The 21,946-nt window shown below is 48.6% G+C and overlaps 23 non-coding genes and 1 pseudogene across 23 annotated transcripts; all 24 read right to left on the reverse strand.

The window, feature by feature from the left end:
• Nucleotides 1-95: 95 nt before the first annotated feature.
• Nucleotides 96-212, reverse strand: LOC142936876 (U5 spliceosomal RNA). The gene has a single exon (XR_012948996.1). It is a non-coding gene; the product is annotated as a U5 spliceosomal RNA (small nuclear RNA).
• A 204-nt stretch (nt 213-416) lies between these two features.
• On the reverse strand, nt 417-580 carry LOC142936639 (U1 spliceosomal RNA). Its single transcript, XR_012948787.1, has one exon. It is a non-coding gene; the product is annotated as a U1 spliceosomal RNA (small nuclear RNA).
• Nucleotides 581-867: 287 nt separating this feature from the next.
• LOC142936763 (U2 spliceosomal RNA) lies at nt 868-1,058 on the reverse strand. The gene has a single exon (XR_012948903.1). It is a non-coding gene; the product is annotated as a U2 spliceosomal RNA (small nuclear RNA).
• A 170-nt stretch (nt 1,059-1,228) lies between these two features.
• LOC142936688 (U1 spliceosomal RNA) lies at nt 1,229-1,392 on the reverse strand. The gene has a single exon (XR_012948833.1). It is a non-coding gene; the product is annotated as a U1 spliceosomal RNA (small nuclear RNA).
• A 287-nt stretch (nt 1,393-1,679) lies between these two features.
• Nucleotides 1,680-1,870, reverse strand: LOC142936764 (U2 spliceosomal RNA). The gene has a single exon (XR_012948904.1). It is a non-coding gene; the product is annotated as a U2 spliceosomal RNA (small nuclear RNA).
• Nucleotides 1,871-2,041: 171 nt separating this feature from the next.
• Nucleotides 2,042-2,205, reverse strand: LOC142936649 (U1 spliceosomal RNA). Its single transcript, XR_012948796.1, has one exon. It is a non-coding gene; the product is annotated as a U1 spliceosomal RNA (small nuclear RNA).
• Nucleotides 2,206-2,492: 287 nt separating this feature from the next.
• LOC142936783 (U2 spliceosomal RNA) lies at nt 2,493-2,683 on the reverse strand. Its single transcript, XR_012948922.1, has one exon. It is a non-coding gene; the product is annotated as a U2 spliceosomal RNA (small nuclear RNA).
• Nucleotides 2,684-2,854: 171 nt separating this feature from the next.
• Nucleotides 2,855-3,018, reverse strand: LOC142936650 (U1 spliceosomal RNA). The gene has a single exon (XR_012948797.1). It is a non-coding gene; the product is annotated as a U1 spliceosomal RNA (small nuclear RNA).
• A 287-nt stretch (nt 3,019-3,305) lies between these two features.
• LOC142936794 (U2 spliceosomal RNA) lies at nt 3,306-3,509 on the reverse strand (annotated as a pseudogene).
• A 1,893-nt stretch (nt 3,510-5,402) lies between these two features.
• On the reverse strand, nt 5,403-5,519 carry LOC142936882 (U5 spliceosomal RNA). The gene has a single exon (XR_012949002.1). It is a non-coding gene; the product is annotated as a U5 spliceosomal RNA (small nuclear RNA).
• A 203-nt stretch (nt 5,520-5,722) lies between these two features.
• On the reverse strand, nt 5,723-5,886 carry LOC142936689 (U1 spliceosomal RNA). Its single transcript, XR_012948834.1, has one exon. It is a non-coding gene; the product is annotated as a U1 spliceosomal RNA (small nuclear RNA).
• A 287-nt stretch (nt 5,887-6,173) lies between these two features.
• On the reverse strand, nt 6,174-6,364 carry LOC142936703 (U2 spliceosomal RNA). The gene has a single exon (XR_012948847.1). It is a non-coding gene; the product is annotated as a U2 spliceosomal RNA (small nuclear RNA).
• A 170-nt stretch (nt 6,365-6,534) lies between these two features.
• On the reverse strand, nt 6,535-6,698 carry LOC142936640 (U1 spliceosomal RNA). The gene has a single exon (XR_012948788.1). It is a non-coding gene; the product is annotated as a U1 spliceosomal RNA (small nuclear RNA).
• A 287-nt stretch (nt 6,699-6,985) lies between these two features.
• LOC142936741 (U2 spliceosomal RNA) lies at nt 6,986-7,176 on the reverse strand. Its single transcript, XR_012948883.1, has one exon. It is a non-coding gene; the product is annotated as a U2 spliceosomal RNA (small nuclear RNA).
• Nucleotides 7,177-7,346: 170 nt separating this feature from the next.
• Nucleotides 7,347-7,510, reverse strand: LOC142936641 (U1 spliceosomal RNA). The gene has a single exon (XR_012948789.1). It is a non-coding gene; the product is annotated as a U1 spliceosomal RNA (small nuclear RNA).
• A 287-nt stretch (nt 7,511-7,797) lies between these two features.
• On the reverse strand, nt 7,798-7,988 carry LOC142936766 (U2 spliceosomal RNA). The gene has a single exon (XR_012948906.1). It is a non-coding gene; the product is annotated as a U2 spliceosomal RNA (small nuclear RNA).
• A 176-nt stretch (nt 7,989-8,164) lies between these two features.
• Nucleotides 8,165-8,281, reverse strand: LOC142936880 (U5 spliceosomal RNA). The gene has a single exon (XR_012949000.1). It is a non-coding gene; the product is annotated as a U5 spliceosomal RNA (small nuclear RNA).
• Nucleotides 8,282-8,485: 204 nt separating this feature from the next.
• LOC142936642 (U1 spliceosomal RNA) lies at nt 8,486-8,649 on the reverse strand. The gene has a single exon (XR_012948790.1). It is a non-coding gene; the product is annotated as a U1 spliceosomal RNA (small nuclear RNA).
• A 287-nt stretch (nt 8,650-8,936) lies between these two features.
• On the reverse strand, nt 8,937-9,129 carry LOC142936812 (U2 spliceosomal RNA). Its single transcript, XR_012948937.1, has one exon. It is a non-coding gene; the product is annotated as a U2 spliceosomal RNA (small nuclear RNA).
• Nucleotides 9,130-14,323: 5,194 nt separating this feature from the next.
• On the reverse strand, nt 14,324-14,440 carry LOC142936877 (U5 spliceosomal RNA). The gene has a single exon (XR_012948997.1). It is a non-coding gene; the product is annotated as a U5 spliceosomal RNA (small nuclear RNA).
• A 204-nt stretch (nt 14,441-14,644) lies between these two features.
• Nucleotides 14,645-14,808, reverse strand: LOC142936643 (U1 spliceosomal RNA). The gene has a single exon (XR_012948791.1). It is a non-coding gene; the product is annotated as a U1 spliceosomal RNA (small nuclear RNA).
• Nucleotides 14,809-15,095: 287 nt separating this feature from the next.
• On the reverse strand, nt 15,096-15,286 carry LOC142936765 (U2 spliceosomal RNA). Its single transcript, XR_012948905.1, has one exon. It is a non-coding gene; the product is annotated as a U2 spliceosomal RNA (small nuclear RNA).
• A 176-nt stretch (nt 15,287-15,462) lies between these two features.
• LOC142936878 (U5 spliceosomal RNA) lies at nt 15,463-15,579 on the reverse strand. Its single transcript, XR_012948998.1, has one exon. It is a non-coding gene; the product is annotated as a U5 spliceosomal RNA (small nuclear RNA).
• Nucleotides 15,580-15,846: 267 nt separating this feature from the next.
• On the reverse strand, nt 15,847-16,042 carry LOC142936805 (U2 spliceosomal RNA). Its single transcript, XR_012948935.1, has one exon. It is a non-coding gene; the product is annotated as a U2 spliceosomal RNA (small nuclear RNA).
• Nucleotides 16,043-21,946: the final 5,904 nt, after the last annotated feature.

The following is a 21,946-nucleotide window of genomic DNA, read 5'->3' on the forward strand; positions in this document are numbered from 1 at the left end:
GCAGTGGCTGCTGCTTTGGCACACATCCAAGCACTCCATGGTCAAGCACCGTGGTCTCGTTAAGGAGAGCTTTCTTTCTTTTCACAACTGTACAAGGCTCAGCCAAATGGCAAAGCCTGCTAAAAATAGGTTGAACTCATTGGTATTCCTCTCCACGGAAGTCTTTAGTAAAAGGCGAAAGACTTGTGCGTTATGAAGAGAAACCAAAGTAAGTACAGCAACATTGTCAAGAACAGCCAAAGTCCCTAGTTGCCCAAGTCAAAACGCTCATGGTAAGCCTGAGTTCACGTGCCCTGTTCCAAATCTGAAGCCACACCCATTCCCACATCTTAAAGAGGGCAATATTCTCCATAGTACTATTTCCTCCCCTCCAATCAAAAGTACAAATCACTTGATATTCTTTTCAACAAAACAATCAGGGGAGAGCGCGAACGCAGTCCCCCACTACCAGAAATTATGCAGTCGAGATTCCCACATTTGGGGAATTCGCAGTGGTCAGAACAACCGGAGTGCAATGGCTGGGCCTCGCCCTGGGTGAACCACCTTCTTGATCATGGTATCTCCCCTGCCAGGTAAGTATGAGTTGGAAGAGACAGCGACAGGGGCGGCATTCCCAGATGCAGTACTCCGGATGACGGTTCCCAGATGGCATAATCCCAGAGTGCAGCCCTTTAGCATTAAGCTCAGGCTGGGAGCACAGCGATGTTCCACGAGGGGCATCAGAAAGGAATAAACAAGGCCTTTGTTTGACACAAGCCCCAGCCTTGAAGACAGACAGCGAATGAGATCCTCGTCGTTCATTAAAGTGTGAAGCTAATCAACAGACTGATCCATTTGGATTGGTGTTTGGTTGTCCACAAGGCATTTGAGGAGTGCACCGTTCCCGGCAATGCTGCAATACCGGGTCAATGCGTGGAGTGAACGGAGCAAGCCCCTTCTTCATCTCCCGATGCTAAAAATCTGCTTAATACGTTATCCTCATATAGAGGACATATCAGATATTAAACTGATAAGAACAGATACTACACTTGATCTTAGCCAAAAGGCCGAGAAGCGATGAGCCCCAACTGTTTGCTTCCTGAGTCACCCTCCTGACACGTTTCACCCTGTTCCAAATCTGAAGCCACACCCATTCCCACATCTTAAAGAGGGCAATATTCTCCATAGTACTATTTCCTCCCCTCCAATCAAAAGTACAACCACTTGATATTCTTTTCAACAAAACAATCAGGGGAGAGCGCGAACGCAGTCCCCCACTACCAGAAATTATGCAGTCGAGATTCCCACATTTGGGGAATTTGCAGTGGTCAGAACAACCGGAGTGCAATGGCTGGGCCTCGCCCTGGGTGAACCACCTTCTTGATCATGGTATCTCCCCTGCCAGGTAAGTATGAGTTGGAAGAGACAGAGACAGGGGCGGCATTCCCAGATGCAGTACTCCGGATGACGGTTCCCAGATGGCATAATCCCAGAGTGCAGTCCTTTAGCATTAAGCTCAGGCTGGGAGCACAGCGATGTTCCACGAGGGGCGTCAGTAAGGAATAAACAAGGCCTTTGTTTGACACAAGCCCCAGCCTTGAAGACAGACAGCGAATGAGATCCTCGTCGTTCATTAAAGTGTGAAGCTAATCAACAGACTGATCCATTTGGATTGGTGTTTGGTTGTCCACAAGGCATTTGAGGAGTGCACCGTTCCCGGCAATGCTGCAATACCGGGTCAATGCGTGGAGTGAACGGAGCAAGCCCCTTCTTCATCTCCCGATGCTAAAAATCTGCTTAATACGTTATCCTCATATAGAGGACATATCAGATATTAAACTGATAAGAACAGATACTACACTTGATCTTAGCCAAAAGGCCGAGAAGCGATGAGCCCCAACTGTTTGCTTCCTGAGTCACCCTCCTGACACGTTTCACCCTGTTCCAAATCTGAAGCCACACCCATTCCCACATCTTAAAGAGGGCAATATTCTCCATAGTACTATTTCCTCCCCTCCAATCAAAAGTACAAATCACTTGATATTCTTTTCAACAAAACAATCAGGGGAGAGCGCGAACGCAGTCCCCCACTACCAGAAATTATGCAGTCGAGATTCCCACATTTGGGGAATTCGCAGTGGTCAGAACAACCAGAGTGCAATGGCTGGGCCTCGCCCTGGGTGAACCACCTTCTTGATCATGGTATCTCCCCTGCCAGGTAAGTATGAGTTGGAAGAGACAGAGACAGGGGCGGCATTCCCAGATGCAGTACTCCGGATGACGGTTCCCAGATGGCATAATCCCAGAGTGCAGCCCTTTAGCATTAAGCTCAGGCTGGGAGCACAGCGATGTTCCACGAGGGGCGTCAGTAAGGAATAAACAAGGCCTTTGTTTGACACAATCCCCAGCCTTGAAGACAGACAGCGAATGAGATCCTCGTCGTTCATTAAAGTGTGAAGCTAATCAACAGACTGATCCATTTGGATTGGTGTTTGGTTGTCCACAAGGCATTTGAGGAGTGCACCGTTCCCGGCAATGCTGCAATACCGGGTCAATGCGTGGAGTGAACGGAGCAAGCCCCTTCTTCATCTCCCGATGCTAAAAATCTGCTTAATACGTTATCCTCATATAGAGGACATATCAGATATTAAACTGATAAGAACAGATACTATACTTGATCTTAGCCAAAAGGCCGAGAAGCGATGAGCCCCAACTGTTTGCTTCCTGAGTCACCCTCCTGACACGTTTCACCCTGTTCCAAATCTGAAGCCACACCCATTCCCACATCTTAAAGAGGGCAATATTCTCCATAGTACTATTTCCTCCCCTCCAATCAAAAGTACAAATCACTTGATATTCTTTTCAACAAAACAATCAGGGGAGAGCGCGAACGCAGTCCCCCACTACCAGAAATTATGCAGTCGAGATTCCCACATTTGGGGAATTCGCAGTGGTCAGAACAACCAGAGTGCAATGGCTGGGCCTCGCCCTGGGTGAACCACCTTCTTGATCATGGTATCTCCCCTGCCAGGTAAGTATGAGTTGGAAGAGACAGAGACAGGGGCGGCATTCCCAGATGCAGTACTCCGGATGACGGTTCCCAGATGGCATAATCCCAGAGTGCAGGCCTTTAGCATTAAGCTCAGGCTGGGAGCACAGCGATGTTCCACGAGGGGCGTCAGTAAGGAATAAACAAGGCCTTTGTTTGACACAATCCCCAGCCTTGAAGACAGACAGCGAATGAGATCCTCGTCGTTCATTAAAGTGTGAAGCTAATCAACAGACTGATCCATTTGGATTGGTGTTTGGTTGTCCACAAGGCATTTGAGGAGTGCACCGTTCCCGGCAATGCTGCAATACCGGGTCAATGCGTGGAGTGAACGGAGCAAGCCCCTTTTTCATCTCCCGATGCTAAAAATCTGCTTAATACGTTATCCTCATATAGAGGACGTATCAGATATTAAACTGATAAGAACAGATTTTTATTTTTTTTATTTTTTTTTTTTTTTTTTTTTTATTATCAAAATTATGTACACAAATCATACAATTTCAAACATACAAACTTCACATGTTTTGCATCATGCAACTTAATTCTATTTCACAGTTACATGTCAGTAACCAGCATTTGTCAATACACAAAAAAAAAAAAAAAAAAAAAAAACACAAAATACACTTATGCAAAGTCTTCAGGATTTACCATCCCCACCCAAAAAAACCCATTGTGCATCTTAAATAAAGATTCCTATTGCTGGTTCCCACTACCCTAAAGGTATACATTCTCTTTATCCATCTCGTCAGCCCAGGAAAACGGCACTGCGTTTGGCGACGTTGTTGGTCTGTTAAGCCCCTCATAAGCGTCCTCCCCTAAGGGGGACGACAGCATGAGCAGGCCTGGGGGAAGATCGAAGCTCAGGCCTAAACCGTCTGTTAGTATGGCAGCTGCTTCTCCCAATGACTGCTCACCCATCTCCCGTCCCACCTCTTGACCCGTATCCCCATCCTTCTGCTCCTGGGCCCCTCCTTCCTCCACTTTATCAGCGGCTCTCTTATGCTGACCTGGTCCCCCTCCCCTCCCCCCCTCAATCCCACCCTTGTTGGTCTGTCCCCCCTTTGACTTTTTGCTCCGTACCCCCTCCCCACTCTCTCCAAGCTCTGTCGAGAGTCCTGTTCCGAATGCCTGCGACCCTTTCCGTGCCCCTTGCTTTGATTTGGAGGGATCGGAAGTGAGGACAGGAAAATCGTCCATAATGTCTGTGGATGCCTTGGCCATTCCGTCTGTTCCGGCGGTGCCCTCATCCCGGGACGCTGCCTCCCCTTTACTCCCCAACGCGTCGGCTCCGGAGCCCTCCTGTACCGTCCTCTCCCCGTCATTCTGTGTGGCTCCCCTACTCGGCTCGCCAGCCTCAGTCGGTTTGGCAGCCTCCGCAAAAGTTTTCTTGCGGCCAGGACAACCTCGGTACAGGTGGTCAGTTCCACCGCATCCATGGCACGTCCTTGGCTCTGTGCAGTCCTTGGCCGAATGCCCTTCTTGCCCACAGAAACGGCATCTTGTTTCCCCACAGCCTGCCTCTGAATGTCCTGACTGTCTGCACTTCCTGCAGAAAGCAGGTTGCCGTGGGTAAAATAGATACCCACGATCTCCACCAAGGCTGAAGAAGGCAGGTGGATGTTTCAGGCCTCCTGGACCTTCTGCGTCATGATACAGCAGTACCTGGAACTGGCGCCGCCCAGTCCAAAACCCCAGGGTGTCCTTTATATGCCTTGCAGCCGTCACCACCTCTCCATACTGCCCCAGGAATGCAGCTAGTGCTGAGTCATTAACAAAGGGGTTGTACATATGCACAGTTATTGTTCTGAAATTAGGTCTGTCCAGGTTCAGTACTCTGTAGCCGGCTAGCGGCCTTACCCCTGCCTCTGCTCGGCATATTTCAGCCACACTCCGGTAGATCTCCTCGGTCCTCAGTGTAACGTCGAACGCCTTCTCCTGCTGGTTCCACTGGATGCAGTGCACCTCCTCCACCTTCAGTTGTAGCTGCCCAATTATGACTTGCCTGCCAAAAAACTCTCTGGACTGCAGATTGTAGTCTTCCGTGGTTGCCTGGAATCGTAGCGTGTGTCTCAGCCCGACCCTTGGGATCGACTGCTCTTTTTGGCCCCTTGCGGCCATTGCTGTCTCGTTGTTAGCTCTCTCTGTGCTGTATTTTTCCGCAACACCACTTGATCTTAGCCAAAAGGCCGAGAAGCGATGAGCCCCAACTGTTTGCTTCCTGAGTCACCCTCCTGACACGTTTCACCCTTGTCATGGTGCAGTTCTTTCCAAGGGACATAGCAGTGGCTGCTGCTTTGGCACACATCCAAGCACTCCATGGTCAAGCACCGTGGTCTCGTTAAGGACAGCTTTCTTTCTTTTCACAACTGTACAAGGCTCAGCCAAATGGCAAAGCCTGCTAAAAATAGGTTGAACTCATTGGTATTCCTCTCCACGGAAGTCTCTAGTAAAAGGCGAAAGACTTGTGCGTTATGAAGAGAAACCAAAGTAAGTACAGCAACATTGTCAAGAACAGCCAAAGTCCCTAGTTGCCCAAGTCAAAACACTCATGGTAAGCCTGAGTTCACGTGCCCTGTTCCAAATCTGAAGCCACACCCATTCCCACATCTTAAAGAGGGCAATATTCTCCATAGTACTATTTCCTCCCCTCCAATCAAAAGTACAACCACTTGATATTCTTTTCAACAAAACAATCAGGGGAGAGCGCGAACGCAGTCCCCCACTACCAGAAATTATGCAGTCGAGATTCCCACATTTGGGGAATTTGCAGTGGTCAGAACAACCGGAGTGCAATGGCTGGGCCTCGCCCTGGGTGAACCACCTTCTTGATCATGGTATCTCCCCTGCCAGGTAAGTATGAGTTGGAAGAGACAGAGACAGGGGCGGCATTCCCAGATGCAGTACTCCGGATGACGGTTCCCAGATGGCATAATCCCAGAGTGCAGGGATTTAGCATTAAGCTTAGGCTGGGAGCACAGCGATGTTCCACGAGGGGCGTCAGAAAGGAATAAACAAGGCCTTTGTTTGACACAAGCCCCAGCCTTGAAGACAGACAGCGAATGAGATCCTCGTCGTTCATTAAAGTGTGAAGCTAATCAACAGACTGATCCATTTGGATTGGTGTTTGGTTGTCCACAAGGCATTTGAGGAGTGCACCGTTCCCGGCAATGCTGCAATACCGGGTCAATGCGTGGAGTGAACGGAGCAAGCCCCTTTTTCATCTCCCGATGCTAAAAATCTGCTTAATACATTATCCTCATATAGAGGACATATCAGATATTAAACTGATAAGAACAGATACTACACTTGATCTTAGCCAAAAGGCCGAGAAGCGATGAGCCCCAACTGTTTGCTTCCTGAGTCACCCTCCTGACACGTTTCACCCTGTTCCAAATCTGAAGCCACACCCATTCCCACATCTTAAAGAGGGCAATATTCTCCATAGTACTATTTCCTCCCCTCCAATCAAAAGTACAACCACTTGATATTCTTTTCAACAAAACAATCAGGGGAGAGCGCGAACGCAGTCCCCCACTACCAGAAATTATGCAGTCGAGATTCCCACATTTGGGGAATTCGCAGTGGTCAGAACAACCGGAGTGCAATGGCTGGGCCTCGCCCTGGGTGAACCACCTTCTTGATCATGGTATCTCCCCTGCCAGGTAAGTATGAGTTGGAAGAGACAGAGACAGGGGCGGCATTCCCAGACGCAGTACTCCGGATGACGGTTCCCAGATGGCATAATCCCAGAGTGCAGGGATTTAGCATTAAGCTTAGGCTGGGAGCACAGCGATGTTCCACGAGGGGCGTCAGTAAGGAATAAACAAGGCCTTTGTTTGACACAAGCCCCAGCCTTGAAGACAGACAGCGAATGAGATCCTCGTCGTTCATTAAAGTGTGAAGCTAATCAACAGACTGATCCATTTGGATTGGTGTTTGGTTGTCCACAAGGCATTTGAGGAGTGCACCGTTCCCGGCAATGCTGCAATACCGGGTCAATGCGTGGAGTGAACGGAGCAAGCCCCTTTTTCATCTCCCGATGCTAAAAATCTGCTTAATACGTTATCCTCATATAGAGGACATATCAGATATTAAACTGATAAGAACAGATACTACACTTGATCTTAGCCAAAAGGCCGAGAAGCGATGAGCCCCAACTGTTTGCTTCCTGAGTCACCCTCCTGACACGTTTCACCCTGTTCCAAATCTGAAGCCACACCCATTCCCACATCTTAAAGAGGGCAATATTCTCCATAGTACTATTTCCTCCCCTCCAATCAAAAGTACAACCACTTGATATTCTTTTCAACAAAACAATCAGGGGAGAGCGCGAACGCAGTCCCCCACTACCAGAAATTATGCAGTCGAGATTCCCACATTTGGGGAATTCGCAGTGGTCAGAACAACCGGAGTGCAATGGCTGGGCCTCGCCCTGGGTGAACCACCTTCTTGATCATGGTATCTCCCCTGCCAGGTAAGTATGAGTTGGAAGAGACAGAGACAGGGGCGGCATTCCCAGACGCAGTACTCCGGATGACGGTTCCCAGATGGCATAATCCCAGAGTGCAGCCCTTTAGCATTAAGCTCAGGCTGGGAGCACAGCGATGTTCCACGAGGGGCGTCAGAAAGGAATAAACAAGGCCTTTGTTTGACACAAGCCCCAGCCTTGAAGACAGACAGCGAATGAGATCCTCGTCGTTCATTAAAGTGTGAAGCTAATCAACAGACTGATCCATTTGGATTGGTGTTTGGTTGTCCACAAGGCATTTGAGGAGTGCACCATTCCCGGCAATGCTGCAATACCGGGTCAATGCTTGGAGTGAACGGGGCAAGCCCCTTTTTCATCTCCCGATGCTAAAAATCTGCTTAATACGTTATCCTCATATAGAGGACATATCAGATATTAAACTGATAAGAACAGATACTACACTTGATCTTAGCCAAAAGGCCGAGAAGCGATGAGCTCCAACTGTTTGCTTCCTGAGTCACCCTCCTGACACGTTTCACCCTTGTCATGGTGCAGTTCTTTCCAAGGGACATAGCAGTGGCTGCTGCTTTGGCACACATCCAAGCACTCCATGGTCAAGCACCGTGGTCTCGTTAAGGACAGCTTTCTTTCTTTTCACAACTGTACAAGGCTCAGCCAAATGGCAAAGCCTGCTAAAAATAGGTTGAACTCATTGATATTCCTCTCCACAGAAGTCTTTAGTAAAAGGCGAAAGACTTGTGCGTTATGAAGAGAAACCAAAGTAAGTACAGCAACATTGTCAAGAACAGCCAAAGTCCCTAGTTGCCCAAGTCAAAACGCTCATGGTAAGCCTGAGTTCACGTGCCCTGTTCCAAATCTGAAGCCACACCCATTCCCACATCTTAAAGAGGGCAATATTCTCCATAGTACTATTTCCTCCCCTCCAGTCAAAAGTACAAATCACTTGATATTCTTTTCAATAAAACAATCAGGGGAGAGCGCGAACGCAGTCCCCCACTACCAGAAATTATGCAGTCGAGATTCCCACATTTGGGGAATTCGCAGTGGTCAGAACAACCGGAGTGCAATGGCTGGGCCTCGCCCTGGGTGAACCACCTTCTTGATCATGGTATCTCCCCTGCCAGGTAAGTATGAGTTGGAAGAGACAGAGACAGGGGCGGCATTCCCAGATGCAGTACTCCGGATGACGGTTCCCAGATGGCATAATCCCAGAGTGCAGCCCTTTAGCATTAAGCTCAGGCTGGGAGCACAGCGATGTTCCACGAGGGGCGTCAGTAAGGAATAAACAAGGCCTTTGTTTGACACAATCCCCAGCCTTGAAGACAGACAGCGAATGAGATCCTCGTCGTTCATTAAAGTGTGAAGCTAATCAACAGACTGATCCATTTGGATTGGTGTTTGGTTGTCCACAAGGCATTTGAGGAGTGCACCATTCCCGGCAATGCTGCAATACCGGGTCAATGCGTGGAGTGAACGGAGCAAGCCCCTTTTTCATCTCCCGATGCTAAAAATCTGCTTAATACGTTATCCTCATATAGAGGACACATCAGATATTAAACTGATAAGAACAGATTTTTTTTTTTTTTTTTTTTTTTTATTATCAAAATTCTGTACACAAATCATACAATTTCAAACATACAAACTTCACGTTTTGCATCATGCAACTTAATTATATTTCACAGTTACATGTCAGTAACCAGCATTTGTCAATACACAAAAAAAACACAAAATACACTTATGCAATGTCTTCAGGATTCACCATCCCCACCCAAAACCTCCTTTCCACCTTTCCAAGGCAGCATGCTTCCCCCACTTCCTGATGTCCCGTTCAATCCTCCCCTTTATATCTAATTCCACTCTCTTTAACACCCCCTCCAAGCGACTTTCCCTGTTTTTTCCCACCAGGTCTTGCCTAGCCACCCACAAACTCCTCTTAACCAGGCTTATAATTAGCCACGTAAGGAAATGTTTACTCCCCAAACCTCCCCCTTCTACCACCCTAGTCCATGTCAATTTAAACCCAGGGTCTAACCTCCCCAGCCATGTCGCTGCTCTACTCCACACAATACTAGCAAAGGGACAGTCCCACATGACATGCCTGACAGTTTCTTCCCCCATACAGCCTTCCCTCGGGCACACAGGGGATCTTGCTAAACTATGCCGGTACATTACATCTCGCACTGGCAGACATTTGTGAAGGCATAGCCAATTGAGATCTTTGAGACCATTGTCCAGCCCCCGTGGCTGTATCCCCTTCCAAATACTCTTCGGGATCCCAACCACTGCCGGTGCGATCACTCTCTGTCTGACAACTTTATAAAGGAATTTGTGGTTCAGTCTGACACTGGTTTCTGAGGCCTCGGGATGGGCCCGCAGCCACCTGGCTGCGTACTGGTAATGCCATGGCTGTTGCTCCACCCGGGGCCCTAAATTGTTCCAGACCAACACGCGCCTGGCCTGATAGGAAAAATAGAGCCGCAGGAAGTGTCCTGATGGGTGTACGACTGGAGTTGACATCTCCCTCCACAAAAAAGAAACAAATATGCAGTCTAGCTTCAACGGGAGGTGTGGGACATCTCTTCCCCCTGCTTCAATCCCTGCCAGCATGCGGGCCCTCGCCACATACTCATATCTCCCTCCCCACAAGAAAGTGAACACGAGGCGCATAATAGGTCTCCTCATACTGACTGGCATTGGGTATATGTATGCCAAGTACACAAGAGATGGCATAATATCTACCTTCAGAACCAGTACTTTCCCTATCAAAGTCAGGCCCCTGCTCTTCCAGAGAGCAAACTTCTTCTGGACTGCCATAAAGCGCCTAGTCCAGTTGGCCGTGGCACTATGGGCTGTCTCAAAGCTGACCCCTAGTACCTTCAGCGGTCCCGTGCAGAGCGTCAGCCCCCCTGGTACCTCCGTCCTTTCTTTCCAGCGCCCAAAGAACTTCACAGAAGACTTGGCACAATTAAGTTTAGCACTAGCCACCTTACCAAAGCTCTGGAAAATTTCCAAGGCTCGAAGAAGGCATGTGTCGGTGTCCAGCAGCAGTGTGGTGTCATCTGCGTACTGAGACAGTTTAACTCGTAAGCCCCCACTGCCAGGTAGCAGGAAACCTCTCACACCCGGATCAGCCCGAATGGCTGCCGCCAGGGGCTCCATGTAAAGGATGTAAAGCAGTGGTGAAAGCGGACACCCCTGTCTTACCCCTGAGTGCAAACTAAAAATGTCTCCTAGGTGGCCGTTAACTGAAACCATGCTCCCTACACCTGTGTACAATATGCGTAACCATCCCATAAAAGCCTGACTGAAGCCTAACCTCTGCAAAACTCTAAACATAAAACCCCAATGAACCCTGTCAAACGCTTTTGCCTGGTCGAGACCAACCACCATCAGTGGCAGGTGCCGGTCTTCCGCCCACGCGACAGCGTCCCGAATGAGCTGTAGATTCCATCTCACTGAGCGCCCCGCTACCCCACATGTTTGGTCCACATGGACCACATGAGGAAGTGCTATGCCTAGACGATCCGCTAGGACCTTTGCCAGGAGTTTGTAGTCAACACACAGCATGGTCAGTGGTCGCCAGTTCCCTAGGTCGGCACGATCCCCCTTCTTATAAAGAAGTGAGATAACTCCGGTGGCCGCAAAACCTCCCATTGTACCTGTGCGGAGTATTGCGGACAACACCTCCAACACTACCGGCCCAAGTACATCCCAGAACTTGAGATAAAACTCTGCTGGGAGCCCATCGATGCCAGGCACCTTCCGCCTCTTCATTCTCTGGAGGGCCCACTCAATCTCTATTAGGGTGAGCGGGGCCTCCAAAGCCTGTACTATATCCTTCGGCACCCGCTGGGTCAGAAAATCCAGGAATACCTCTCCTCCTCCTACCTCTATGTCTTTCTCCCTAAACCTTGTGCGATAGTAGTCCGTGGCAGCCTGCACCATCTCTACCCCTTCTGACACCACCCTGCCCTGCTTGTCCATTAACCCGGTCACTACCTGTTTTGCCCTATCAGCCCGTACTGAGCTGAAGAAAGCAGCGGAACACGTCTCGAACTCCTCACGGAATGTTTCACGTGATCGCAACAGGTATGCCCTGGCCTTACCCTCATATACGTCCCTAAGCTGTGCTTTAAGGGAGTCACAAGCCTGCTGATTTATAATGCCGCCCCAGTTTCCCCCGGCGTACTCACGTTCGAGAAGGTGCTGAAGGCGAAACACCTCCCTCCTCGCCATACTCGCCTTCCTTTTACAATACTTTAAACAAAAAAATTGTATCCGCTTTTTAGCAACCTCCCACCACTCAATTACTCCGGAACACAATGACCTTAGTCCTTCCAGGCCTTTGAAAAATGAACGGAAATGTTGGTTGAAAACCTCCTCCTCCAGGATGCTGACGTTAAGGTGCCAGTACCCAGTTCCAAACACTGGCACATCTGAGTGCACTTCCAATAGCAGCCCGTCATGATCTGAGAAGAACACAGGGAGCAGTCTGCCTGCCAATAGCCTGAAAGACTTGGAAAGAAAAACATAATCCAAACATTTAACGATGCCCCTAGAGTTGCGCCATGTGGGACCTGTTACCTGTGGCCTGACCTCCCTCGCCCCATCTACCAGGCCATGTTTAGCCATGAGGTTGGAAATAAACCCATCGCTTATATCTCCCCCCTTGCCCAACTCAACATTAAAATCACCCCCTATCACTACCTGCCTACTGGTGGCCAGGTGCGGCTCCAATTGACCAGCCATCTCTTGCCTTTCTGTTGGAGTTTGTGCTCCATAGACCACAATAACCCTAAGCTTGACTGTCCCCCATGTGATGTCTGCGCCCATTATCCTCCCCTGGACAATAACAAAGGAAGACTCCACCTTGATCTCTTGAAACCCAAATAAAATCCCAACCCCAGTAGAGTGGACCCCCCCTACGCTCCAAACTGAGTCCCCTTTTGTCCACTCCCTCGAAAAAATCCCCACGTCCCCCCCATCCCGTAAATGTACCTCCTGCAAAAAACAAAAGGCAACCTGGTGCGACTCCACAAAATTAAAAACAACCCTTCTTTTAACTGGGTCCCTCATTCCCCTTGCGTTTATAGTGAGAACCTTAAAAAAACCCATTGTGCATCTTAAATAAAGATTCCTATTGCTGGTTCCCACTACCCTAAAGGTATACATTCTCTTTATCCATCTCGTCAGCCCAGGAAAACGGCACTGCGTTTGGCGACGTTGTTGGTCTGTTAAGCCCCTCATAAGCGTCCTCCCCTAAGGGGGACGACAGCATGAGCAGGCCTGGGGGAAGATCGAAGCTCAGGCCTAAACCGTCTGTTAGTATGGCAGCTGCTTCTCCCAATGACTGCTCACCCATCTCCCCTCCCACCTCTTGACCCGTATCCCCATCCTTCTGCTCCTGGGCCCCTCCTTCCTCCACTTTATCAGCGGCTCTCTTATGCTGACCTGTTCCCCCCTCATTCCCACCCTTGTTGGTCTGTCCCCCCTTTGACTTTTTGCTCCGTACCCCCTCCCCACTCTCTCCAAGCTCTGTCGAGAGTCCTGTTCCGAATGCCTGCGACCCTTTCCGTGCCCCTTGCTTTGATTTGGAGGGATCGGAAGTGAGGACAGGAAAATCGTCCATAATGTCTGTGGATGCCTTGGCCATTCCATCTGTTCCGGCGGTGCCCTCATCCCGGGACGCTGCCTCCCCTTTACTCCCCAACGCGTCGGCTCCGGAGCCCTCCTGTACCGTCCTCTCCCCGTCATTCTGTGTGGCTCCCCTACTCGGCTCGCCAGCCTCAGTCGGTTTGGCAGCCTCCGCAAAAGTTTTCTTGCGGCCAGGACAACCTCGGTACAGGTGGTCAGTTCCACCGCATCCATGGCACGTCCTTGGCTCTGTGCAGTCCTTGGCCGAATGCCCTTCTTGCCCACAGAAACGGCATCTTGTTTCCCCACAGCCTGCCTCTGAATGTCCTGACTGTCTGCACTTCCTGCAGAAAGCAGGTTGCCGTGGGTAAAATAGATACCCACGATCTCCACCAAGGCTGAAGAAGGCAGGTGGATGTTTCAGGCCTCCTGGACCTTCTGCGTCATGATACAGCAGTACCTGGAACTGGCGCCGCCCAGTCCAAAACCCCAGGGTGTCCTTTATATGCCTTGCAGCCGTCACCACCTCTCCATACTGCCCCAGGAATGCAGCTAGTGCTGAGTCATTAACAAAGGGGTTGTACATATGCACAGTTATTGTTCTGAAATTAGGTCTGTCCAGGTTCAGTACTCTGTAGCCGGCTAGCGGCCTTACCCCTGCCTCTGCTCGGCATATTTCAGCCACACTCCGGTAGATCTCCTCGGTCCTCAGTGTAACGTCGAACGCCTTCTCCTGCTGGTTCCACTGGATGCAGTGCACCTCCTCCACCTTCAGTTGTAGCTGCCCAATTATGACTTGCCTGCCAAAAAACTCTCTGGACTGCAGATTGTAGTCTTCCGTGGTTGCCTGGAATCGTAGCGTGTGTCTCAGCCCGACCCTTGGGATCGACTGCTCTTTTTGGCCCCTTGCGGCCATTGCTGTCTCGTTGTTAGCTCTCTCTGTGCTGTATTTTTCCGCAACACCACTTGATCTTAGCCAAAAGGCCGAGAAGCGATGAGCCCCAACTGTTTGCTTCCTGAGTCACCCTCCTGACACGTTTCACCCTTGTCATGGTGCAGTTCTTTCCAAGGGACATAGCAGTGGCTGCTGCTTTGGCACACATCCAAGCACTCCATGGTCAAGCACCGTGGTCTCGTTAAGGAGAGCTTTCTTTCTTTTCACAACTGTACAAGGCTCAGCCAAATGGCAAAGCCTGCTAAAAATAGGTTGAACTCATTGGTATTCCTCTCCACGGAAGTCTTTAGTAAAAGGCGAAAGACTTGTGCGTTATGAAGAGAAACCAAAGTAAGTACAGCAACATTGTCAAGAACAGCCAAAGTCCCTAGTTGCCCAAGTCAAAACGCTCATGGTAAGCCTGAGTTCACGTGCCCTGTTCCAAATCTGAAGCCACACCCATTCCCACATCTTAAAGAGGGCAATATTCTCCATAGTACTATTTCCTCCCCTCTAATCAAAAGTACAAATCACTTGATATTCTTTTCAACAAAACAATCAGGGGAGAGCGCGAACGCAGTCCCCCACTACCAGAAATTATGCAGTCGAGATTCCCACATTTGGGGAATTCGCAGTGGTCAGAACAACCGGAGTGCAATGGCTGGGCCTCGCCCTGGGTGAACCACCTTCTTGATCATGGTATCTCCCCTGCCAGGTAAGTATGAGTTGGAAGAGACAGCGACAGGGGCGGCATTCCCAGATGCAGTACTCCGGATGACGGTTCCCAGATGGCATAATCCCAGAGTGCAGCCCTTTAGCATTAAGCTCAGGCTGGGAGCACAGCGATGTTCCACGAGGGGCATCAGAAAGGAATAAACAAGGCCTTTGTTTGACACAAGCCCCAGCCTTGAAGACAGACAGCGAATGAGATCGTCGTCGTTCATTAAAGTGTGAAGCTAATCAACAGACTGATCCATTTGGATTGGTGTTTGGTTGTCCACAAGGCATTTGAGGAGTGCACCGTTCCCGGCAATGCTGCAATACCGGGTCAATGCGTGGAGTGAACGGAGCAAGCCCCTTCTTCATCTCCCGATGCTAAAAATCTGCTTAATACGTTATCCTCATATAGAGGACATATCAGATATTAAACTGATAAGAACAGATACTACACTTGATCTTAGCCAAAAGGCCGAGAAGCGATGAGCCCCAACTGTTTGCTTCCTGAGTCACCCTCCTGACACGTTTCACCCTTGTCATGGTGCAGTTCTTTCCAAGGGACATAGCAGTGGCTGCTGCTTTGGCACACATCCAAGCACTCCATGGTCAAGCACCGTGGTCTCGTTAAGGACAGCTTTCTTTCTTTTCACAACTGTACAAGGCTCAGCCAAATGGCAAAGCCTGCTAAAAATAGGTTGAACTCATTGGTATTCCTCTCCACGGAAGTCTTTAGTAAAAGGCGAAAGACTTGTGCGTTATGAAGAGAAACCAAAGTAAGTACAGCAACATTGTCAAGAACAGCCAAAGTCCCTAGTTGCCCAAGTCAAAACGCTCATGGTAAGCCTGAGTTCACGTGCCCTGTTCCAAATCTGAAGCCACACCCATTCCCACATCTTAAAGAGGGCAATATTCTCCATAGTACTATTTCCTCCCCTCCAATCAAAAGTACAAATCACTTGATATTCTTTTCAACAAAACAATCAGGGGAGAGCGCGAACGCAGTCCCCCACTACCAGAAATTATGCAGTCGAGATTCCCACATTTGGGGAGTGCACCGTTCCCGGCAATGCTGCAATACCGGGTCAATGCGTGGAGTGAACGGAGCAAGCCCCTTCTTCATCTCCCGATGCTAAAAATCTGCTTAATACGTTATCCTCATATAGAGGACATATCAGATATTAAACTGATAAGAACAGATTTTTTTTTTTTTTTTTTTTTTTTTTTATTATCAAAATTCTGTACACAAATCATACAATTTCAAACATACAAACTTCACATGTTTTGCATCATGCAACTTAATTATATTTCACAGTTACATGTCAGTAACCAGCATTTGTCAATACACAAAAAAACACAAAATACACTTATGCAATGTCTTCAGGATTCACCATCCCCACCCAAAACCTCCTTTCCACCTTTCCAAGGCAGCATGCTTCCCCCACTTCCTGATGTCCCGTTCAATCCTCCCCTTTATATCTAATTCCACTCTCTTTAACACCCCCTCCAAGCGACTTTCCCTGTTTTTTCCCACCAGGTCTTGCCTAGCCACCCACAAACTCCTCTTAACCAGGCTTATAATTAGCCACGTAAGGAAATGTTTACTCCCCAAACCTCCCCCTTCTACCACCCTAGTCCATGTCAATTTAAACCCAGGGTCTAACCTCCCCAGCCATGTCGCTGCTCTACTCCACACAATACTAGCAAAGGGACAGTCCCACATGACATGCCTGACAGTTTCTTCCCCCATACAGCCTTCCCTCGGGCACACAGGGGATCTTGCTAAACTATGCCGGTACATTACATCTCGCACTGGCAGACATTTGTGAAGGCATAGCCAATTGAGATCTTTGAGACCATTGTCCAGCCCCCGTGGCTGTATCCCCTTCCAAATACTCTTCGGGATCCCAACCACTGCCGGTGCGATCACTCTCTGTCTGACAACTTTATAAAGGAATTTGTGGTTCAGTCTGACACTGGTTTCTGAGGCCTCGGGATGGGCCCGCAGCCACCTGGCTGCGTACTGGTAATGCCATGGCTGTTGCTCCACCCGGGGCCCTAAATTGTTCCAGACCAACACGCGCCTGGCCTGATAGGAAAAATAGAGCCGCAGGAAGTGTCCTGATGGGTGTACGACTGGAGTTGACATCTCCCTCCACAAAAAAGAAACAAATATGCAGTCTAGCTTCAACGGGAGGTGTGGGACATCTCTTCCCCCTGCTTCAATCCCTGCCAGCATGCGGGCCCTCGCCACATACTCATATCTCCCTCCCCACAAGAAAGTGAACACGAGGCGCATAATAGGTCTCCTCATACTGACTGGCATTGGGTATATGTATGCCAAGTACACAAGAGATGGCATAATATCTACCTTCAGAACCAGTACTTTCCCTATCAAAGTCAGGCCCCTGCTCTTCCAGAGAGCAAACTTCTTCTGGACTGCCATAAAGCGCCTAGTCCAGTTGGCCGTGGCACTATGGGCTGTCTCAAAGCTGACCCCTAGTACCTTCAGCGGTCCCGTGCAGAGCGTCAGCCCCCCTGGTACCTCCGTCCTTTCTTTCCAGTGCCCAAAGAACTTCACAGAAGACTTGGCACAATTAAGTTTAGCACTAGCCACCTTACCAAAGCTCTGGAAAATTTCCAAGGCTCGAAGAAGGCATGTGTCGGTGTCCAGCAGCAGTGTGGTGTCATCTGCGTACTGAGACAGTTTAACTCGTAAGCCCCCACTGCCAGGTAGCAGGAAACCTCTCACACCCGGATCAGCCCGAATGGCTGCCGCCAGGGGCTCCATGTAAAGGATGTAAAGCAGTGGTGAAAGCGGACACCCCTGTCTTACCCCTGAGTGCAAACTAAAAATGTCTCCTAGGTGGCCGTTAACTGAAACCATGCTCCCTACACCTGTGTACAATATGCGTAACCATCCCATAAAAGCCTGACTGAAGCCTAACCTCTGCAAAACTCTAAACATAAAACCCCAATGAACCCTGTCAAAAGCTTTTGCCTGGTCGAGACCAACCACCATCAGTGGCAGGTGCCGGTCTTCCGCCCACGCGACAGCGTCCCGAATGAGCTGTAGATTCCATCTCACTGAGCGCCCCGCTACCCCACATGTTTGGTCCACATGGACCACATGAGGAAGTGCTATGCCTAGACGATCCGCTAGGACCTTTGCCAGGAGTTTGTAGTCAACACACAGCATGGTCAGTGGTCGCCAGTTCCCTAGGTCGGCACGATCCCCCTTCTTATAAAGAAGTGAGATAACTCCGGTGGCCGCAGAACCTCCCATTGTACCTGTGCGGAGTATTGCGGACAACACCTCCAACACTACCGGCCCAAGTACATCCCAGAACTTGAGATAAAACTCTGCTGGGAGCCCATCGATGCCAGGCACCTTCCGCCTCTTCATTCTCTGGAGGGCCCACTCAATCTCTATTAGGGTGAGCGGGGCCTCCAAAGCCTGTACTATATCCTTCGGCACCCGCTGGGTCAGAAAATCCAGGAATACCTCTCCTCCTCCTACCTCTATGTCTTTCTCCCTAAACCTTGTGCGATAGTAGTCCGTGGCAGCCTGCACCATCTCTACCCCTTCTGACACCACCCTGCCCTGCTTGTCCATTAACCCGGTCACTACCTGTTTTGCCCTATCAGCCCGTACTGAGCTGAAGAAAGCAGCGGAACACGTCTCGAACTCCTCACGGAATGTTTCACGTGATCGCAACAGGTATGCCCTGGCCTTACCCTCATATACGTCCCTAAGCTGTGCTTTAAGGGAGTCACAAGCCTGCTGATTTATAATGCCGCCCCAGTTTCCCCCGGCGTACTCACGTTCGAGAAGGTGCTGAAGGCGAAACACCTCCCTCCTCGCCATACTCGCCTTCCTTTTACAATACTTTAAACAAAAAAATTGTATCCGCTTTTTAGCAACCTCCCACCACTCAATTACTCCGGAACACAATGACCTTAGTCCTTCCAGGCCTTTGAAAAATGAACGGAAATGTTGGTTGAAAACCTCCTCCTCCAGGATGCTGACGTTAAGGTGCCAGTACCCAGTTCCAAACACTGGCACATCTGAGTGCACTTCCAATAGCAGCCCGTCATGATCTGAGAAGAACACAGGGAGCAGTCTGCCTGCCAATAGCCTGAAAGACTTGGAAAGAAAAACATAATCCAAACATTTAACGATGCCCCTAGAGTTGGGTTAGGGTTAGGGTTAAGGTTAGGGTTAGGGTTAGGGTTAGGGTTAGGTGTTAGGGGATTGTGATCACTATGCTGGAAGCCAGCAAGGTGATCTGTGCACTGTCCATCACTACCTCACATCCTGAAGCACCTACCTCTCATTCAAGCCTTTAGGATGTCTTGTATCCAGTCTGGCAATCCAGATCCTTTCAGCCCTTTTCCTCTGGGAAATGTTCCACCTGGGGTTACACTCAATGACAGTCGTTAAAACAGATTTCCATCCATGTAATAGGAAGTGTTTCACAAAAGGTGTCTCCATCTTTTTCCTCTTCAGTATGTTGTATTTGTGTTGAGTGAATCGAGTAGAAATGGTGTTCCCCGTTTCACCCACATACTGTAAACCACACTTTTTACAAGAAATCAGATATATACAGTTTTTGGACTTTAGACTGCCACGGGTCATTGTCTGAAAGACCTCTTTTGTGTACCGATTAGTGAACCAGTTTTGGTGTTTAAAATACTGGCCCTGTACTCTGGTTTTAGGGTCAAAGAGGGGTTTAATTTTCGCTTTTACCAGGAGATCCTGTAAATTCTTGTTTTTCCTGAATGCAGCAATAATGCTATAGTTTTGTAATGTTGATGTTCCTGTAATGTGTTTTTGAAAGTTCCTCTTACTTTGTCTAATTAGTTCAACAGTTGACGGGGAAAATGTCGTCACAAATGGAAGGTTACAAGTTACTACTGGTGGTCTAGTTTGCTGAAATGACCTTCTGCATTTTCTAAGGAAGGTCCTAGAGTACCCTCTGGTGGACAAAGCTCGAAACAGCACTCTGACTGCCGAATTAAAATCTTCCTCTTCAGTGCAAATTCTGTGAAACCTCAACATTTGTGACTTAATCAAGCCTGCATAGGTGTGCTTTGGGTGGAAGCTAGTTTTATAGAGCAGAGCGTGGGTGTCTGTCTCTTTAAAGAACACTTTGATCGCTAGTGTGTGGGTCTCCTTGAACCTGTCGTTCTTAAAAGTGGTGGTGTCCAAGAAATCGACAGAGGTCAAACTGCTGGTTGATTTTAGCTTGATTGATTCACTGTGATTATTCAGCGTGTTCAAAAATGTGTCAAAGTCCTCTCTCGTATGAGGCCACACCCCCCAGATGTCATCTAAAAACCTGTAGTAGTACAGAGGTTTTTTAGGACATGTTTTTAGGGCTGACTCCTCCCATTCAGCCATAAAGATGTTTGCATATGCGGGAGCAAATTTCTTCCCCATAGCTGTACCTTTAATTTGCAGGAAAAATTCTCCATTAAATGTGAAGTCATTTTTGGTCAAATTAATCTCTAATAACTGTAATAATTCTTTTTCTGGTCTTTTTTTGTTTGGGTGTTTCCGAAATGCATTTTTTATGGCTTGCATGCCTTCTTTGAAGTCAATATTTGTATATAGACTGTCTATGTCAATTGTAAAAAGAATGGAGTTGTCAGGAATGTGCAGTTTTTTTACTATGTTGATAAAGTGGTACGTGTCCTTAATGCAACTGGGGTGTGTGGTCGAGAGAGGATTGAGGAAGAAGTCCAGGTATTCTGCAGTGTAATATGTTTCACTGCTGCAGTCAGACACAATGGGTCTACCTGGAGGGATTTCATGTGGTTTGCTCCACTTAGTTGGATCCTTGTGGATTTTGGGCAGCATGTAAAATAATCTGGCTCTGGGTTCCGAGTTGCCCATTAAATAATATTTTTGTTTTGCCTTAATAAACCTTTTCTCATAGAGAGTTTGGATAATTTTGTTCATGATTGGAATCGTTTCTGGATAAATAGGTTTGGTCAATTTAGTGTAGTATTTGGGGTCGTTGAGTTGTCGATAACCCTCCCATACATACTGTTCTCTGTCCATAATGACCATAGCACTGCCTTTATCAGCTGGCTTGATGATGATGTGTTTGTTACTGTTCAGTTCTGTCAGTGCTCTAACCTCTTCAGTACTCAGGTTTGGTGGTACACGATGGACCCTAAACTCAGCATCCAAATATTGAAGATCCGCCTTGATGAGAGCCGTGATTTCACTGGGTGTTTGTCCCTGGGGGGGAGTCCAGACTGATTTCTGAATGAAAGGCAGCGGTTCAGAGTCTTTTGCATGTTCATAATAAGCTGCCAGTTTCAGCTTCCTATGGTATTGCTGAGTATCATAACGGCTTTGTTCCTTAATGTCTTTGTTTGTGCCCTTTGTGGGGATAAAGTTCAAGCCTTTGTTAAGCAGAGCAAATTGTGGTGCAGTTAACTTAAAGTTTTTTGTTAAATTAATAACAGTCTTATCCCCCTCCTGTGGAGGCAGGTTTATGGGGACAATTAGTTTAAGTAAGTGCACCAGTGGTCCAGCATGCGCTGAGCTGTGTCATAAGTCCAGTGCAGGTTATCTGGTCCTGTTTTAAAGTCAGTGCTTGGTAGAGACGGAATATACTCACCCAGGTCAGAGATGTACGCGTTCAGGTGTGTGAGACGCATTTTCTCTCTCGTTGGAAGATTGGGGGAGAAGTTGATCTGTGGAATGAAAATTTCCGCCCACGGAAACTTCTCTTGGGCCAACTTAAGCGCTCTCTGCAGCTGTTTGATAGCTGTCTCTTTGGTCTTTTGGACACGGTTGTTTAGGCCAAAGGCCAGGATGATTTTTTCCACCGTGGCTGTGGATCTGGCTTTGTCCAGTAGGGTTAGGGTTAGGGTTAGGGTTAGGGTTAGGGTTTAGGGTTAGGGTTTAGGGTTAGGGTTAGGGTTAGGGTTAGGGTTAGGGTTAGGTAATAGCAAGGATACCAGACTTTTGGCGTGATGATCGTATATAGCTGTTGGCTACTTGGTGCTAGCCTCCTGAAACTTGGTGTGTGCATTCCTAGCACACCAGAGCACCTTTGTATTAAGTCTGGCATCTGTAGCTGCTTCCTGTGGTATGGCTGCCATAGAGCCCCATTGGATTATTTTGGTG

Source organism: Anarhichas minor, unplaced genomic scaffold (assembly GCF_050575085.1).
Source record: "Anarhichas minor isolate MPS153535 unplaced genomic scaffold, ASM5057508v1 ptg000073l, whole genome shotgun sequence".
NCBI classification, from domain to species: Eukaryota; Metazoa; Chordata; class Actinopteri; order Perciformes; family Anarhichadidae; genus Anarhichas; species Anarhichas minor.